Source organism: Muscardinus avellanarius, assembly GCF_963383645.1.
Source record: "Muscardinus avellanarius genome assembly, chromosome: 5".
Lineage (NCBI taxonomy): Eukaryota > Metazoa > Chordata > Mammalia > Rodentia > Gliridae > Muscardinus > Muscardinus avellanarius.
Genome location: NC_137790.1, coordinates 118,069,686 through 118,090,649, shown reverse-complemented (window position 1 = coordinate 118,090,649; position 20,964 = coordinate 118,069,686).

The window sequence follows — 20,964 nt, the reverse complement described above, 5'->3', positions numbered from 1 at the left end:
CAAGCTACACCCCCAGCCCTATTTTTTATTCTTTTTAAAATTTTTTTATTGGTGCATTGTATTTATACATCATACTTGTGTAGACATAAATGCACACATCACCCAGCCAGCCCCCTCCCAATACCCTCCCCCTCCCTCCCCATCCCTCCCTCTCATGCTTGGCTTAGTGGTTGACTACGATATGAATAAGAACCTCCTGTGTGTTTTAAAGAGTTTCCTTCTTCCCCCCTCCCATCCTCTCAGTTAGGTTGCCTTATTTGCTCCTCTATAGGATCTCCTCTTTCACCCGGAGTTCTTCCTATGACTCCTTTTACCTTAGCTTTCACATATTAGGGAAAGCATCCGATTCCTTACTTTTTGTGACTGACTAATCTCACTTAGCATAATGTCCTCAAGATCCATCCATTTCCGCGTAAATGCTGCAACTGTGTTTTTTTTTTTTAAAGGCTGAGTAAAATTCAATTGTGTACATATCCCACAGTTTTGTAATCCATTCATCTGTTGATGGACATCTTGGCTGGTTCCATAGTTTGTCCGTGGTGAATTGTGCAGCTATGAACATAGATACACATGCATTAGCTTGTTAGTTTGGTTTCCTATCTTTTGGGTAGATACCCAGAAGTGGTATTGCTGGATCAAATGGTAGATTTGTTCCCATTCTTCTGAGGATTCTCCATACCGTTTTCCAAAGCGGTTGCATTAATTTGCAATCCCACCAACAATGTTTTAGAGTTCCCAGTTCTCCACATCCTCGCCAGCATTTGTTATTGTTTGTGTTTTGAATGGTTGCCGTTCTGGTTGGAGTATTTTTTATTCTTTATTTTAAAACAGGGTCTCACTGAGTTGCAAAGGGCCTCACTAAATAGCTGGGGCTGTCTGCAAACTGTGAACCTCCTGTCTCAGCCTCCCAAATGCTGGGATTACAAGTGTGTGCCACCATGCCTGGCTTTTATTTTTCATTTTGAAACAGGCTGTTGCTAAGATTCTGAAGGTCTCTCTGAGTCACTGAGGCTGGCACTGATCCTACTGCCTCAGCCTCCATGCCCAGCCAAAAGTGTAATGTTTTAAAAAAAATTTCTTTTTTAAGATTAAGACTAAAAGCCCCTGGCCAGGCCATTTTTTCATCAACCTCCTTCTCATTTGTATTTTATGTTTTTTCCGTTTCCTCTCATATTACTCTTTTCCCTTTTTCAAACTCTCTTTTTTTGTATGTATATGTGATACTAGAGATCAAACCCAGGGGCCTTCTACCTCTGAGCTTCACTGGTAGTCCTATTTTTTACTCCCCGTCTTGAAACAGGGTCTCACTGAGTTGCAGAGGGCCTCACTAAGTAGCTGAGGCTGGCTGCAAACCGCGATCCTCCAGTCTCAGCCTCCCAAATGCTGGGATTACAAGCGTGCACCACCACGCCCGGCTTCAACATCTCATTTTTGTCCTCATCAGTTTGATCACTCATCCCAGGTTTTGCCGTGTACCTGCAGTCTCCTGGAGTGTGGCAGGGACTCTGAGTGAAATGTCATGGGCACCTTCAAAAAACACCCAAGAGGAGGGACCAACCAGGAGTTTGAAGGGCATATACTCCATGCATACAGTTTTCAGTTCTTTACCTCTTATAAATTCCTATCATCATTCCCCCTCATTATTGAGATTATCTTCCTGTTTTTATTTTATTTTATTTTATGTTTTGCAGTGCCAGGGATGAAACCCAGGGGCATTCTACCTCCGAGCCACACCCCCAGCCCTATTTTTTTATTCTTTATTTTGAAACAGGGTCTCACTGAGTTGCAGAGGGTCTCACTAAGTAGCTGAGGCTGTCCTCGAACTGTGAGCCTCCTGTCTCAGCCTCCCAGACTCTGGGATGACAAACACGTGCCATCACACCCGGCTTGCCTTCCCATTTTAAAACATTTTTCCTATTTAATTTATAGTTTCTTATTGCTGTGGTAGCTTAAAGTGCATGAGACCCTTTTAGTTATAATCTTGGCTATCAAGCTAAAATACGAACAGCTAAGAAAATAAAATATGTCTACTTCTCTCATTGTACTTAGGAGTTTATACAAAATTAAATAATAGAAATAAGATTATTGTCAGGTGAGGTGGCCCATGCCTATAATGTCAGTACTTGCAAGGCTGATATAGGAGGATCACAGGTTTGAGGCCAGCCTCAGCAACTTAGCAAAACCCTGTTTCAAATTAAAAAATAAAATCGGGCTGGAGTATAGCTCAGAGGTAGAATGGCCCTGAGTTCAATCACTAGTACTATTACTAGTATCCTTAGTATTGTTATTAATAATAACAATTATATTCTTATAGACACTAAAAATACTGGAATCAAAGAAAAGCTTAGATACTTGTTTTTTTCTTTTCCAATGCTGGGGATCAAACCCTGGGTCTCCTGCATGTCAAGTAAGTGCTCTGCCATTGGGCTCCATCTCCTACCCAGTAGCCGGACATTTAAAAAATATTCTTGAAAAGATGTGATCCAAATCCCAAGAGAACTTTCCATCCTATGTGCTGTCTTTCCTGTCTTTTCCATACTGGGATTGCAGGACTCCCAACATTTAGAGGAATATGGTGTAAGGACTCGGCTATAAAAAGGCGATTTTCTAAAGCAGAGGTTCTCAGGGTTCATCTCAGTGCTTCTGTCCCCACAAACACTTGGGCAACAAGTCCAGAGTGCTGAGGCCGAGCGCCTGTGGCCTGGTGCCACCGGGCCCCTTCACAGGCCACGGGCGCCTGTGTAACAGGAGGAAGCGGGCGCAGGAGGCCTGATTCTGACTCACAGGCAGCCACCTTGCTACTTTTGGGAAACTGGCCCTTCCTGTTAAACCTGACGGGCGTTGACGTGTCTGCCAGGCTCTTGGTTTGTAATAGAAAGTGAAACGGAGTCTGTGAAGCAGAGACCAGGATGGAGCTCCATCTATTTTAAGAACCCGGGGCTGCATGAGTCAGCAGGCCTGGCTCAGCCTTGGCCAGTTGTAGGGTTGGAAAGAGTTGTGTGGCCACCCTCGGGCCTCAGTTCACCCATCTGTCAAACTGGAGCTGAATGAGCTGCTGCTCCCAAATCGTACACTGAGGCTCGCTGCTAGAAGGAGCTGTCTGTCCTAATGTAGGCTGCACATGTTCTCAGCCTATCACTCTAAACATTTTCTCACCCAGAACAAACATTGTCTTCAACTACCTGCACACATCGTCTTTAACTGCCTGCATTCAAATATCCTATTGCCCAGGCTTTCTGTCCTAGGAAAGAGAAAGCCCCCATGGATAAATGCCGCTTCTCCACATCGCGCTGCTTCGAGAGTCTAGCTGTCCAACTCTTCTTTTTCTGCTCATTTTGAATGCGGCTTCATGTGGCTCCACCGCACACACGTACAGGGCTGGTGTCTGTGATCCTGGGCAAGACAGTGGGGTATGAGGCCTTTGAAACCATGAACCCTGTCCTCACCCTAACCTCGCCCTTCTCTGAGCTCTCCCAAATTTCAAATATTAATTGTGTATGTGCCACAGGCCATTTTTAGACCACAAAGGAAAAATTAAAGGTAGAACAAGCCAGATGTGGTGGCACACACCTGTAATCCCAGTACTAGGGCTGTTGAATCAGGGGGTTCACATCTGTAAGGCCAGCAGAGTGCAGTAACTTAGCAAGACCCTATTTAAAAAAAATAATAAAATAAAATAGTGCTGGGAAGCTGGGCATGGTGGCACACGCCAGTAATCCTAGAATTTGGGAGGCTGAGACAAGAGGATAGCAGGTTTGAGACTTAGTGAGACCTTTTTTCAAAATAAAAAATAAAGTAGGGTTGGAGGTTTGGTTCAAAGGCAGATAGCCCCTGGGTTCAATCCCTAGTACCACAAAGAAAAGGGTTGGTATGAGCTTAGAAGTAGAATGCCCCAGGACCCAAACCCCAGAACCACAAACCGGTACACACAAAAGCAAAATAAAACCACACCTTTACCATGTTACCCTTTAAAGTGGAGGACAGACCACACCATAAAATGATGAGTCCTCTTTGTGGCCTATTTAGACGCGCCCTGGCTGTGGGCTGGAGGGGTCAGACTGGGCGCCGCTGCTCTGCAGTCCTGGGCAGTCTCCTCTTTCTCAGGAGGTCACCAAGTGACCAAGACATCCAGGGCATATTCAGAGAGCAGCCAATTTGGTATGAAGCAGTCTCAAAAGGAGACTGTACGGGGGACTGGCCGCTGATGATGGAGACACAGCCTGTGTTCTAGATTAACTGAAAGGATTGGATGCTTAACCTGGAAATGATAAGACATTAAGACTTTGTTATTTTTTTGCCCCAAATACTCCAAAGGCTGACTAGGCATAGAGACCAAGCTCTCTCTTCTGCAGCATCCCAAGGAAAACCCGGAGCAGCAGAGGTAGGTGGTGGGAACGTGGACTTTGAGCTACAGGTGGGAACTCTCCTGACAACCAGAGACGCTCAGGAGCCTGGGACAGATACAAATAATAGAGTCAGAAAGACATGGGTTTAAATACCTGTTCTACCACGTACTAATTGTCGAAGATCTGCATGATCTTTAGCCTCTCTAGCCTCGGTTTCCCTTTCTGATAAGCAAGGTAAATAATGTGTTCTCACAGGGTCATTATACTGATCAAAAGAGTCGATGTACTCCAAGCCCTAAGAGGACAGCCAGGCACTAATGATTCCCCAAAGGGAGGCTCGGGGAGCCTCGAGGTGTTCCATAAATCATCCCCACACAGTCTGGTAGTCCCCAGAAACGTCCCATGATAAAGGTTCCTGGCTTTGGGAAGGGCAATTTTAGCCAACAGTTAAGGTATTGAAGTAGCTTTTCTTTTTGTACTGGGGATTAAATCCAGGGCTGATCTACAAATGAATTACACCTGCAGACCTATTTTACTTTGAAATAGAGTCTCCCTGAGGTGCTGAGGGCCATGCTAAGTAGCTGACGCTGACCTCGAACCTGTGATCCTCCTGTCTCAGCCTCCCAAGTACTGGGATGGAGGATTGCATCACTTGCTCAGCTTTCAAGTAGTTTCTTAGAATGTGAAAACTCGCCGGGCGAGGTGGCGCACGCTTGTAATCCCCGCGCTTGGGAGGCGGAGACAGGAGGATCGCGCAGGTTCGAAGCCAGCCGCGCGCGCTGGCTTAGGAGACCCTGTTTCTAAATAAAAAAATATAAAATAGGTCTGGGAGTGTAGCCCGGAGGTAGAAGGGCTTCCAGGAACCCCAGTACCACCAAAAAAAAAAAAAAAAAAAAAAAAAGAATGTGAAAACTCTGGGCTTGAAGTCATCCAGTCTTGATTTGAAATTTAGTTCAAACGCTTACCAGCTCTCTTACTTTGAATAAGATATTTGAATGGTTTGAGCGTCAATGTTCTTATCTTAAATTAGGGTAAGAACATTTTTCAAAGTAAACACAAATCAGTTTGTTTTTCCTGACTAATAAATAATAATAAAAACAAGAACAGAGTTCTCAAGTGTATACTCAGTGTCCGCAACATTCTAAACATTTGGCATGAACTAATTTATTTGATCTTTAGGATGACAGTCAAGAGGTAGATATAATTATTATTCCCCACTTTATAATAAGGAAACTGAGGCGAACAAATTTAAATCATGGGCCTAAGGTTTCAGAGTCCCCAGGGATAGAGTAGGAGTCCTGGGCACAAGATGTCTGGTTTCAGGTTGGGCCCATGAGCTCTGCTGGTACAAAACTTGGTAGGTAAAGGCATTTATTTGCTCATTTCAACCCCATGCACTGGAAGATATATCAGCCAAGATGTACTGACAATTCAGCAAAGAGTCAAACTTGATAATTCAAGGGTCCTGACTGTTGGGCACAGTGGCACACTCCTATAAGCCCAATGCTTCTGTTTCAAAGACGGAGACAGGAAGATTACAGGTTCTAGGCCAGCCGCAGCAGCTTAGTGGAACCCTGTTTCAAATTAAAGAATAAAATATGTCTGGGGTATATCTCAGAGGTACAATGCTCCTAGATTCAATCTCTAGTATCACACACACACACACACACACACACACACACACACACACACACCATAACTTGGAAGTCTTTTGTGAATGCAAGTCCATGAATGAGAGTTGGATTTCCTGCAGCTGAGTGAAAATTGCTTTGAAAAGTACAAATCCTCAGGCTTCTTTTATAAATCACGATGGAGTCATCTGGGGTGGAACTTATAACTCTCCTGGGATCTTGTCACACTCAGGCAACAACCAACCCTATCATTCTTGAGAATTTCTGGATACACAGAACCTTGATTGATTCTGTTTTCAGTCTAAGGCCATGGAGCCTCTTCCTGGAATTAACTCAGGATAGAGATGTAAGACGGGGGCCTCTATTGCAACAGTTGTGCTATAGAGAGCTTCACTCACCCTTTTTAGAGGGTGTGTCTCAAATGAGCATCAAGGTTGCTGCCCTGGGTGTGCAATGTCCTCTAATTAGTGGAGGAAGCGGAAGACACCAAGTGAATGAGGTCAAGACGGAGTGCAAGCCAGTCCCTCCGCCAGCAGGAGTCTTAACTGACACTTAACTAGAAAAGAGTAACAACATCAGGTTGGTTCAGTTTGTCAAGTGAATGAGTATGAAAATCCCACTGCTATCTCTGCGTGTTGCCCTGGGCCACCTAGAAAAAGCAGGAAACACCTGAGCCTGAGAAAAGTGCTGTCTTTGAGAAACATTTTTAATTATAGTCTGTGTTAGCCAACTTTCCATCGCTGTCACAAAATGCCAGAGAAAATCAGCTTAGAGGATGGAAGGTTAATTTGTGCTCTTGGTTTCACAGCGTGCAGTCAATAGTTGGCTAGCTCCATGGCTCTGGGTCTCAGGTGAGATGGAACATCATGGCGGAAGGGTTTGGTAGAACTGATCTGCTCACCACGTGGCGGCTGGGAAATAGAAGAGAGGGACGGGGAGAGAGGGAGGAGAGAAAAAAGGAAAAGAAAGAAGAGGAAGGAAAGAGGAGGAAAATTAGAGAAAGATTAAAAAGAGACGCTGGGCATGGTGGCACACGCTTGTAATCCCTGAGCTTGGGAGGCGGAGACAGGAGGATGGCGCAGGGTCAAAGCCAGCCGTGCTGGCTTAAGAGACCCTGTTTCCAAATTTAAAAAATATATATAAAAATAGGTCTGGAAGTGTAGTCCGGAAGAAGACGGGCTTCCAGGAACCCCAGTACCACCAAAATAAATAAATAAATAAATAAATAAATAAATAAATAAATAAGGAAAGAAAGAAAGAAAGAGAGAGAGAAAGAAAGAAAGAAAGAAAGAAAGAAAGAAAGAAAGAAAGATTATCCAAGGACAAGATATACCCTTAGTCACCTGCATCTCCCAATGAGGCCACCTGTTGACGTTCCCACCATCTCCCAGTGATGCCACCAGCCTTGATCCATCAATGGATCAACCCACTGATGACGTCAGGGGCTCATGACCTACCCACTTCCCCAAAGCTCTGACTCCAGACATCGCTGCATTGAGGAGCAAATCTTCAACACAGGAGCCATTCCAGATTCACCGACCATAAATAAGAAGAAAGGATGAGCTGAGCAAGTGTGTGTCTGATGTCTGGCACCATGCTCAGGGGGTAATACTAAGGGGAAATGGATCAGTTACTCTGATTCCAGTTCTGAGAAGGCAGACGCTGAATAACTCCTTTCCAAGTCAAGAGTCTGCGAGATTGGATGGAAGGACCAAGAGGAAGGTTACATATATGTGTGTGCATGCGTTTCATATGGATGTGTGTGTACTCACATGTATGTACTCACACACAAATACATTCATGTCAAGATTTTACCTACAAAAATAATTTTAACAAAACACGCCATCCTCTACTTTTTGGCTGATTATACAAACAGAGGTGTTTTCATAAGTTTTAGTACAGAGTCTGGAAGGAGAAAAACCGGTTTTATAATTCTTTAGTGGGAATTTGACTCAGAGCCAAAATAATTTCTAGTGGTTATTTATTTTCTCTCTCGTCTCAAAATAGAGCTTGGGAAATAATGAATCTTTCTTCCTGAGATCAAATATATATGTATGTATTTTGGTTCCCTAGATTTTATCATGGTATAAACACCTACAGGAGATATAAATGTTGTGAAATTCCCCAGTAGCTGGAGGCAGAAGCAGAGGGGGGGATTCTTCAGGATTCATTCTGACAGCAGCAGTGACATTTGTTAAGGGAGTCTCAAGGGGAGGGAATGAGTCAAGTGTTTTTAAAGAAGCAGAGCAGAATATGTATCAGAACAGATATGTAACTTTTGTTATATAAGACAAAAGGAATATAAAGCTGGTATGGTTAAGGAAGGTGCTTTAAAAAGTTATAGCAGACTTAAAAAACGATTCTAAAGTGCATTATGAGGGTCATGCTGTATTTAAAAAGACCCACTCTTTCTTGCTCAAATAACAAATAATGAAACAGAAATTGAACAGAATGGACAACTCTACTCTAGAAAAATGCAGAGCGGTTGCTCTAGTAGGGCTTTTGGCGCCATCTAGTGGTAATAGAGAGGAAGGCAACTAAAAGTGACAAAAATTTCTGGTATTTTCTACACAGGAAAACATTAATATAATGAAATAGTTGAGTTAAAACAATACGACTTTAGTTTAAAACTTACTAAGACAATTAATATTCGTTGATCATTTTTAAAGGCAGGGGCTTCTGCCTCTCAGATTTTTCTCAGTCTTCACTAGATTTGCTCAATTCAGTATACTTGATTTACTTGTAAACGTTGTAAACCTTTTTCAAACAAAATAAATAGAGAAAAAATTATAGAATTTCAAGGGCATATATATGATGAATACATGTATTTATGATATAAATATGGCACATTTGCCTACATTTTAAAGAGGCTGATACAAGTTTTATAAATCATATTTAATAATAGCATTAGAATTCACTCTAAAATGTCATATTGCGTATTTCTCAAAAATAATTTCAGAAGTCGAAAATAATTTTCAGAATTTCCAAAAGAGGTGTCAGAATTTGTATAGTTATGTCTTATCTGCTTATCTATTTTTCACATTTTCAGGGAGAGATGGAGTCAACATATTCCATCTTTCTGATGAGCTAAGTATGTTACTCATATATTAATTTATGTAATCTACACAAAGAAAAAATAGTTTAATAATGTGAAGCTCAGAGATTTAAACAGTTGTAAAGCCTACCCAAATTTTCTGGCTTTAACTTAACAAGGTCTCACAAAGTTGATGAGAGTCTCACTATTTGCTGAGGCTGTCCTTGAACCTGTGATCCTTCTATCTCACCCTCCCAAGTACTGGGATTACAGGCATGAGCCACTATGCCCTGATTTTAATATCTATTTAAAGATGATTTTTTTTTCTGTTGCTTGCAATAGAAAACATCTTAGGTAAAACATGTAAGTGTAATATAAGAAAGAAATAATCAGAAATATTAGTTTTCACACTACTGGAAAAGAGAATTAGTGTGAAAATGAGTCTTTGTTTTCTGGAAAATGAGAAACACTATCTTAAATTTTATCAAATCAACAAGTATCATGTTGAAAAGAAAATCTAGCAAAACATATTTGGTGAATTTTAAGTTGAGACAAGGGGAAGCCAACTTTCACCGAAACAACAATAAAAAAAGACAAAAAAACAAAATCTGCATACCACATTACAAATGTCACATGTTAATAGACTCTTAAAAGCTACATTAAAATAACTCTCTCAAATGCCCTCTCATGTGAATGGAAATACATGTAAGTCAGACATCAGCATACAGAATATACTTTGTACTAAAACTGTTGACTAGTAAAGGGGTGCTCACATGTTTTTAAACATTGGGGTAAAAAGTTAATCCAAATTATTATTTTTCTGCCAGAAGTTGGATTCTTTCCTCCAAAGGTAAATTTTGTACACTGAGCTGCAAACTAAAATCACAAAGTGCATTTCTCTTTACAAAATACATTGATCGGCCTTTTAGTTCTTTAACTCAAATCAGAATAACTAAAATCAAAACTTTGAACTGAAGTGGAAATTAAAAATGAAATTGTTTATTCTTTTAGTTCAAAGGGAAAAATGAAAATAATGGGGAGATTTATAAAGTTAATTGGGTGTTGATTTTAGTAATTATGAAATTATCTAGAAAGATTTATATGAAAGTACTTGGAAAATGTAGTTATTTATATTATATTCTTTTACACTGAATGAGAAAAACACACACAGCAAAACAAGATTCAGGTCTCTATCATTTTCTCTGGACTGATTCGCTTTTTCTTCAGTTTCTTTTTTTTCTTTTTGATACTGGGGATGGAACCCGGGGTCATTCTACCATGGAGCTACACCCCCAGCTCTACTTTTTAGTCTTTATTTTGAAACAGGGTCTCACGGAGTTGCAAAGGGCCTCACTAAGTAGCTGAGGCTGTCCGTGAACCGCGATCCTCCTGTCTCAGCCTCGCAAATGCTGGGATTACAAGCGTGCGCCACCACGCCTGGCTAATGTCTTGCTTTTTGATAGGAGATTTTAAAAGTTTCCATTTTACTTTTCCGCTCTCTTTGGGCATAGTAACTGGTGGCAGGGACTGACCAGGAGTCAATCCTAGTTGGAAACCATCTTGCCAACTTTCATCACTCTCTCCCTATCCAATCAGCTTCTTATAACATCGAGTTTTTCATGCTTTGGGCTTATGAAAATGCCCTTGACCATTGGATATAACTCTTAGGCAGCTCGGCCAGCTTTCTACCATTTCAAAACTATAGATTTTTTGGCCCCTATTTTAATGTAAATAATCATATAATAAATTTCAGGCCTGAAAGAATTAATTTGTGTAAGCCATCTTTGTCTTACAGGTAAGAGATTTTGTAGGCATCTGTTTTTTTTTGTTTGTTTGGTTTTTGTTTGTTTGTTTTTTACAGACACTGTCAAAGTATGATAATAAAGTATGTGTTTGTTTTCACTAATTTCATATATATTAGTGTTTAACTCTTTATACTTAATGTCATAAATAACAAGTTGGGCAATTATCACCACAACACTCCATTGAGGTCAGTACATTATTATTCCCATTGCATAGATAGAGAAGTTGAGGCTGCATAGAATAAGTCATCAGGTGTCACGTAGCTATAAGATGGGAAAGCAGTATTTGAACCCAGAGGAACTGAGCACAAAGAACTCTGCCAAATTGCCAAGTAAGCAGTCTTAAATTTTTTGCTCTGTTGAGACAATAATTAGATGAATTGGCTCATTAAAATTATGTCATTAGAGATCACTCATACTTTGCTGGTAGGAATGTCAAATGGTGCAGCCACTTTGGTAAACAGTCAATTTCTTATAAAACTGAACATGAAAACCACGTGGACAGACAATATCACTTTTGGAAATGTAGTCCAGAGAAATGAAACTTGTGTCCAAGCTAGATCTGTAGGCAAATATGCAGCAATAACAAACTACCTGAAAGAGGAATCGAGAAAGCAACTCTATTTATAAGAGCTACTAAAAGTACCTATGATTACATTTAACCAACAATGTGAAAACTGAAGAGGACACACACACACACACACACACACACACACACACACACACACACAGAAAGAAAAGACCTCCCATGTTCCTGGATTGGAAGAATCAAACTAGTTAAAATGTACACATACTGACCAAAGCAATCTACAGACTCAATGCAATCTCTATAAAAATACCAATAATCCTAAATATGGAACCAAAAGTGACTCCATTGCAATCCTGAGCAAAAACCAAAACCGGAGGCATCACAATACCTGACTTCATAACAAACTATAAAGCGATGTAACCAAAACAATATGGTACAGGCACAAAAATAGAAACCTAGAATAGAGAACCTAGAAATAAATCCATGTATTTATAGTCCACTGGTTTTCAACAAGGGCGCCAGAAAATACTTTAGATAAAGGACGGTGTCTTCAGTGGTTGATATGGAGAAAACTGGACATCCTTATACAGGAGAATAACAGTAGGCTCATTTCTATCACCACATACCAAAACCAGCTCACAATGGACTAAAGACTTAAATATAAGAACAAAACCTGTGATACCACTAGATGAAAGCTTATAGAAAGTGTTTTATGACATTGGCCTGGGCAAAGGGTTTTTGAAAATGACTCAAAGACAAGCAACAAAAGTAAAAGTTGTCAGATAGGACACCAAACCTGAAAGCTTCAAGAAGCAGAGTGAAGAGACCCCTAGAGGACACAAGGGGGAAATATTTGCATTCTATTCACCTGGCAAAGGATTAGTAGCCACAAAATATAAAGCATGCCTACTATTCAATAGCAAGAACAAAAACAAAACCTCGATTATGTAATAGATAACATGTTTAGACCTTTCTCGAAGATATACAAATGTTCATCTAATATGTGAAAAATGCTCACTATTCTCAGAAAAAAATGCAAATCAAAACCAGAAAATAACAACCTTACCCCCACTTAGAATGACTGCTATCTAAAGGATAATAACAAAAGCAGTCAAGGACAGAGGGAAGGGGAAATTTCATACACTGTTGTGGAAATAAAAGGCAATTTAGACATTTTAGAAAATGGTATGGAAGCCGGGTGTGGTGGCGCACGCTTGTAATCCCCGCGCTTGGGAGGTGGAGACAGGAGGATCGCGCAGGTTCGAAGCCAGCCTCCCTGGCTTAAGAGACCCTGTTTCCAAATAAAAAAACTGTAAAAATAGGTCTGGGAGTGTAGCCCAGAGGTAGAAGGGCTTCTAAGAACCCCAGTACCACCAAAAAAAAAAAAAAAAAGAAAAAAGAAAGAAAGAAAGAAAAAGGAAAAGAAAAAGAAAAAGAAAAAGAAAAAAAAAGAAAATGTTATGGAGATTCCTCAGAAAACCAGAGGGGAGAGTGAACCTACCATATCATTCAGAAATCTCACTGAGTACCTATCTAAAGTGAAGTCAGGGCGTGAAAGAGAGATCTGCACTCCTATGCTTATTGTGGCACTGTTTACAATAGCTCAGAAATGAAGTCAACCTATGTGCCCATCAGTGGGTGAATGAATAAAGAAGAGGTACTTATATGTACACCGTGGAATATTATTCAGCCATAAAAAGCAGAATTCTGTCATTTGCAGTCATGTGGATGGAACTTTAGGGCATTACATTAAGTCAAATAAGTCAGGCACAAAGAGACAAACATTGTGATTTTTTTCCCCTATATTACGGAGGCTAAACATTGATGTCATGAAAATAGAGATAAAATAGTGGTTACCAGAACAGGCTTCAGGGAAGGAAAATTCAAAGAGGCTGTCAAAGGATATAGGATGGAGGCTGGATAGGACGACAATTAATTCCTAACACTCTAGCACACAGGAGGGTGGCCATGTTTGACAACAATTAATTGTATATTTCAGAATAGCTGGTTGGATTTTGAAGTCCCTAAGACAAAGAAATAAAAAATGTTTAAAGCAAAAGATATGCCATTACCTTAATTTGATAATTACATATTGTATATATGCGTCAAAATTTGTCATGCTGTATCCAAAAACACACACAATTTTTATGTGTCAGAAGTCAAATGTATATATTTTTTAAATAATTTTAGGTAATTTTTCCCTCTATTGATAAAATTATAATTATTTTTATATACCTAGAAAAAGTGAACTAAAATCTCCAAATGTACTTTTAGACACAAAATTAAATATAAGGATAAGGTTTTATTTAATAAATAAAACCATGCCGGTTGCTGACTCACTGCTTTTATCGTTAGTATTGCTTCTACTAAGAAATGACTCAGCAACACTGTGTATCTGTACTACATGGACATGCATTCTATTCTCTCTCTCTTTTTTTTTTTTTGAAATGCGAAAAGAAATTTCTTACTTATACAGCCTTCTCTTACATCAATTCGGCCTCTGCTTACATGCTTGCCCTTTGATATCCTTGTAGGGTTCTTTTTGAGGACACTGATTTATAAAATATGTCCTAATTTGTCAAAATATGCCCACTCAGTTTTAAAACATACCTAACTCAAGCCATACATTTTTTAATGTTATCATAGTTTACCCTACTTTTGATTCGAGCAGGATGGAACGGAAATATCTTTGAAAAAATATCCTTGAAACTCTGGCTTCTTCAAATACAGTACTAATGAGGGAAGGCTGGTTTTCCCACTTCTGGCTTGGACTGTCATTTCTTTTCCTCCCTCCCTTTCTCTTTCTTCCTTCCTTCCTCTCTTTCTTTCTTTCTTTCTTTCTTTCTTTCTTTCTTTCTTTCTTTCTTTCTTTTGTGGTACAGGGGTTCCTGGAAACCCTTCTACCTCCGGGCTACACTCCCAGACCTATTTTCTATTTTTATTTGGAAACAGGGTCTCTTAAACCAGCGAGGCTGGCTTCGAACCTGCGCGATCCTCCTGTCTCTGCCTACCAAGCGCAGGGATTACTAGCCTGCGCCACCACACACAGCTGGACTGTCATTTCTTTATTCCCCATCTCCAAATCCACCACCTCCTGGTCCCGGCCCATTTTTGCTCAACCTGTCCCAGCTGTTGATATTGATCTAAGGCACCCAAAGAAATTTTGCCTTCACTGTTACCATGGAGATACAGTATTCTTTTTTCATTTTAAATCTTTCTTCAGAAAAAATTTGCATGCTACACACTCATCTAAGTCTGTAAGGAACTTTCTATATTCTGAAATTACATATTTAATAAAGAAGTCGCTTTATAAGATTAATCTCTGTCATCAATTGTCTATTTCAGCGATTCCAAGTTTTCCAAGATGGACACACTGTCCCCCAAAGTTGTGCTTATATCCTCTAGCCAGAGGGAACAAAATAAAATGAGTGGTGTAGCTAAAAATATCTTACCTCTTCTGTGTCAGATATCCCTTCCCAATTATTGGGTGTATCTGGGAGGTAGAATATCCCTGGGTTCAGTTCCTGGTACCCCCAAAATGTCCCAATTTTAAAATCAGTAGAAGTCAGGTGTGGTGCCACATGCTTTAAATCCCAGTACTTGGGAGGATGAGACAAGAAGATCACATATTTGTGGCCAGCCTCAGCTACTTAGCAAAGCCCTCCACAACTTAGTAAGATTCTGTTTCAAAATAAAGAATAAAAAATAGGGCTGGGGTGTAGGTCAGAGGTATAATGGCCCTGGGTTTAATCCCCAATACCGAAAAAAAAAAAATGGGGAGAATTTACATTTCTCCCTGCTCTTGCCTTCATTCAGACTTAAGGCTGAATGTACCTCATAACTTTATCAAATAAATAACAGGGCACTTTTGGTTGACATGATGCAGCTGAGAGATTACTACTACATACTGTCTCACAAAGTGTCCTGATGCAAGTATTAGCACTGCACTTCAGCTAGACCGAATGGACCGAAGGTGACATCATGTCCTCCTATGATAATTTCCCTTCTATCTTTCTGCCCCCCACCATTGCAGGTAAGAATAAAAAAGGCTCGGTTCATGTTTGCATGGTGCCCACTGCGTACATAGCATAGACTAGGAGCTGGGGATGCTGTGGGAGGGGAGACAAATCTCCAGGGTTTAATTTTATCTGGAGAATACGCACTTACTCCATGGGTAATCTACCTTTGAGCGAAAGCAAAGCCCTCCCAAACTCTCTTGTCAGTATCCCTCGTCGTCTTTGAGAATCTTTCCCACTCATCTGACTAAATAGGATGAGACATAGGAAGAGACAAGTTGGAAAGATGATGCGCTGCTCAGAAAGGGTATCAGTAACTCAGACAGAAAAGCAGCGTGGGAAGCGGGGGCTGTGGCTCAGGATCCAGAAGCTGGGAGATGTGGCTGTGATTTTAGATCCTGTGCTCTAAAAACAGGGGCTCAGAACTGAACCCCCTTACTGGAAATAAAGGGAAATAGAGGGTTCATTCAGCCCATGAAAAGAAGCAGGAAAATAAGAAAAGTAAATAAAAATCAGAAGTAGGATGAGATAGTGCAGGCAGAGGATGAAGAAGAGGAGGAAGAGGAAAAGGAGGAGGAGAAAGAGGAGGAGGAGGAAGAGGAGGAATAGGAAGAGAAGACAAAGGAGGAAAAGGAGAAGGAGGAGGAGGAAGAGGAGGAGGAGAAAAAGGAGGAGGAAGAGGAAGAAAAGGAGGAGGAGGAAGAGGAGGAGACAAAGGAGGAGGGGGAGGAGGAAGAGGAGACAAAGGAGGAGGAAGAGGAGGAGACAAAGGAGGAAAAGGAGGAGGGGGAGGAGGAAGAGGAGACAAAGGAGGAGGAAGAGGAAGAAGAGGAGAAGGAGGAAGAAAAGGAGGAAGAGGAGGAGGAGGAGGAAGAAGAAAGAGAAATCCTGTTATCAACAGCTGGAACTGCACCTCAGGTAAAGCTGCCCAGAGAAGGGGAAAGTCAGAGTCAGAGTCCACTACATTCAACCTGGTCCTGGACTGGGGACCCCGTATTCTGGATGGTACATCACTAGGAGAGGGAACTATAAAATAAGAGTATAGAGAAATAAGCAAAGAACTCAGAGGAAGGAGAAAAATCTCTCCTGTCAAAACAAGCTTGAATTTTGAAAACCAAAATTCCAAAGAAACTCAGAAATCCTGCAGCTGAAAAGATCACCAAGAAAATTAAATACTGGAGAACATAGTCCCTCTGGATGGAAGAAAAATAACTGAGTACATGAATAAAGTAAAAGAAAGTTGTTTAAGATTTTAATAAGGGCTTGCAGAAAGATAAAGAACAACAATCTGAAGAAATTAAAGTTTGAATAAAAGCTCTGGCATATGAAAAAGAATTTAAAAAGTTAAAAATGAAAATTATAGAAAAATAATAAACAGGAGTAATCCAAACTAAATGCAGTTGGAAAGAAACATTTTTAAATAATAGGAAAAAGGTATTGAGAAATATAGATGTAATCCAGCAGAAAGAGGCAAGATATTGAAAACTTTCATAAACATTTTTAGTAGGACTTTTTGGAAAACAGAATAGATAAACTATCTGAGAAGTAATAAACACTCAGATTCAAAGTTATACAGAACTGAAAAGAGTAAAACTTCACATTGAAATACCATGCTCACCGGGCATGGTGGCGCACGCTTGTAATCCCAGCATTCGGGAGGCTGAGACCCGAGAGGTTCGTGGTTCACAGACAGCCTCAGCTACTTAGTGAGGCCCTCTGCAAAAAAGAAATACCATGCTCAATAGGCAGAAGGGTGCACTTTAAAATAAATGTACTCAGGAAGATGTTTCCACACAAGCCTTTTGTTTGTTAGGAGATATAAACATCCGAGCCTGTGGACAACACAGTAATTGCCCTCTGGTGGGTCTCCTCTTGTCACACATGGACTCTAAGAACTTATTATCTAATTATAGTCATTTAGAAGTATTGCTTTCCCCATCACACTTTAAAAAAATTATTCAACTCCTTTAAGTGCATCTTTGACACTGGAGTCCATGTCCTCACCAGGAGTATTTGTTTTGTCCTGCTTGGGATGGCCCCAGGACCCCACGCAGGCTGAGATGCACCCTAGTTCTAGAGCTGTTATCACGTGGTCCTTGCAGGATCAGCTGTACCTCAGCTGCTGGATACACAGCACTTTGTGATTCTACATGATGTGGACACTGGAGGTTTTCTTTCAAAACCATTATTAGAGTTTTACTTTCACTTTAATTCTTTCTCGTGTTAGAGTCCTTAGACCCCATAATGCAACACCATGATTGCTTTCTAAAATAGTCTTGACGGTCCTGTCTATGATGACCTCTGACACAAATGTGATGCCAAAAGCCAAGAATAATTACTGAAATTACTAATCTTCTCTGCATTCTCTTATACTAACATTAACCGATGATCGTTTGTAAAACTGAAACTAAGCCTTAGTTGTAGGTAAAACATTGTAGGGATATATCTTGCTACTATTTTAAGTATTTAAATATCTTGATTAGTGAAAGCAACCTATAATGACAAGCTTTGTAAGAACTCCAGTATATGTAGTTATTTTCTGAAAAATTTGGAGAAAATCATCTTATATTTAATTTATATTAAGTTACATGGGAAAGGGGCTTTTACCAACCACTTACTATCTATTGCATATTGGTGCTGGGGATGTTGAATGAACAAGAGAGTTAGGGGTTCTAATCTCCTGGAGTCTACACTCTACCTTGGTGATATATACCATAAGCAATAAAGTGCTGGACACGGTGGTGCATACCTGTAATCCCAGTACTTGGGAAACTGAGGTAGGAGGGTCATAGGTTTGAAGACAGCCTTAGCAATGTAGTGAGATTCTCAGAAATCTAGCAAGACCCTGTTTCAAAACAAAAAAATAAATAAAATAAAAAGGGGCTGGGAGTATAGTTTGGAGGTAGAATGTCCTTGGGCTCAATCCCTAGTACCATAAAAACAAAACAACACACACACACACACACACACACACACACACACACAGAGAGAGAGAGAGAGAGAGAGAGAGAGAGAGAGAGAGAGAGAGAGAGAGAGAGAGAGAGAAATAAGATCATCAGGAAGCACTGAGTGATGTATACACTAATATAAATGATTTCAAGGTGTCTCTCACTCTGGAGATAACCTGCATTCTTCTTTGAATGTGTATTCCTTGCTTTCTTAAATAAACCTCTGTCTGAAAAAAAAAAAAAAAAAGATTTCCAGCAGTTGCATGAAGTTCATTAGGGATCCAGAGAGTCTGCAGGGAATCTCGGCCTGAGGGACCTGTGAGACTGGGCCTCATTTACGGAGCATCCCAGCGTGGAATCACATATCCTGAACCTAAAGATCATAATTTGCCTTGATATTGTTCACTTTTGGGTTTAAAATTTTAACCTCACATGAAAGAATGATACAGAAAGACACTACAAATCTAAAAGAAATAAGACAGAGAAAAATATTGTAGAAGATTAAAAATAAAACAACAACAGCAAGAAGGGGCCCCTGTCGTATAGACGGACGGGATGGTGGCGCCAGGATCTTGGTGGTGTTAGGTGCTCAGGGCCCTTGGACTCACCCAGTGCAGCCCGTGTCCTGTTGTTTCACTTGTCTTCCTATTCTGCCGCCCCTCCCTCCTTCCTTCCTAGTTTCTATATTATTTAAAATAAATATTTATGGCATACAAAATGTAAAAAAAATTATTTTAAATTTGAACCATTAGCTCTCATGTACTATTTCCAGCATTTTTCTTTGTCATTTCAAGTGATTGGACTAATATTTTTAAACCTTAAGACTGATACTTCTTATAAGCACTTTTTTTGTGTGTGATAATGATGATGGAACCTAGAAGCCTTCTACCTCCGAGCTATAACTCCAGACCTATTTTTTATATTTTATTTGAAAACAGGGTCTCACTAAGCTGCTGAGGTTGGCTTCGAGCCTACAATCCTCCTGTATCAGCCTACCAGGGATTACAGGCGTGAGCCACCACGCCTGGCTATAAACACATTCTAATGGGTATCCTCTTTCATTGAAATTACTTGTCTTAATTAATGTAGCAATATGATAATATATTGAATATAATTTCTAAATTCTGATTTTATGTGTCCTGACAGTGCTCTAAGAAGGATATACTTAATCTGCAGACCTCCTAAGGAGATAAATTATATTCTATTCATTATTTTGAAGTGATTGAAATCCAAGCCATTTACCACTGGTTACCATCTCATAGTATATTTAAATATAAAATATGAAGCTGGGTGTGGTGGCGCACGCTTGTAATCCCAGCATTCGGGAGGCTGAGACCAGAGGATCACGGTTTGCGGACAGCCTCAGCTACTTTGTGAGGCCCTCTGCAACTTAGTGAGACCCTGTTTCAAAATAAAGAATAAAAAATAGGGCAAGGGGTGTAGCTCGGAAGTCAAATGCCTCTGGGTTCCATCCCCAGACCCGCAAAAATAAAATAAAATAAAATATGTAACATTGTATAAATAATATGTAATAATCAGTTAGATTGCCTAAGTTTGCATTACTGATGTCAGGAGATAATCTCCTGCTCCTGGAAAGAATTCTGTAAATTACTCCTTCCTGGAACTTCTTAACATAGAAAACATATATTACCCTTCTAACTTTTTGCCTTTGAGTCTCTGAAAGAATTCAACTGAAAGTACTGCTAGATAATAGATCCATAAACATCCTGGATTAAAAAAAATCTTTGCTTTGGTTTCCTATGCTTATATTATTTTATTTTGCCTATGCGAGGCACTTGAAGTCATTTATATTCCTTATAGAATGAAAGTGTTTTTTGTTTAGACAATTTTTCTGACTTAACTGGCATTGATTTATTAACTTAATTCCTTCCTTACAGTCAAATCACATTCGGTCTTAGAATTGCCGTCTTCTCTTCCCTACACCATTGACTCGTGAAAAGACAAACCTTGTGCTGTGTCCCTCACTTTAGTTTCATTTGCCTTGGTTCCTTGGAGCCTGCCACATACTTACATTTTAAAATGGCTTGCAATTCTTTGGGTAGAATTTTGCTCTGCAATCAAATGCATCTTTCAGATGTATATAAAATCAAAAGGGCGAAGGGGAGGTTTGCTGTTTTATTTCAATTCCTAAAGTACATGATTCAATAGAGCCATCTTTTCAGGTCTTTGAAAACCCCTGGTTTTTTTGTTTTTTGTTTATCCAATCAGACTGCATCTCCAGAAAACAACTGATAGGTGTTTTTCATTGCGTTCGAAAAGCATAAGCTTTGCACCATCTTAGTATACCAAGGGCGCATGATAGACTTAGTGGGAAAATATCTAAAGGGCAGGTCAAGTCATACACTTCTTGAAGGCAATTCTCTAGCATGTGTGTGCACACACAGACACATACCACTGTGCACACCACTTGAAGCCAGTCCACACAGCTGCTGGCGGGGGTGGACCAGGACAGCTGAACCACCCTTCTGCCTCTCAGCACAGCGGGTAGTATCAGCTGCGGAGGAATCAGTTCTCCTGCCAGGCTGGCTCCTGCTTCAGCGGCAACAAACAGCCCATGTCCTGCTGAACCTTGTGAAGTTGGAAAACACCAGGAAACCCCCCCCCCCATGAAGCCGTGTCCAGCAGAGAGATGAGCAG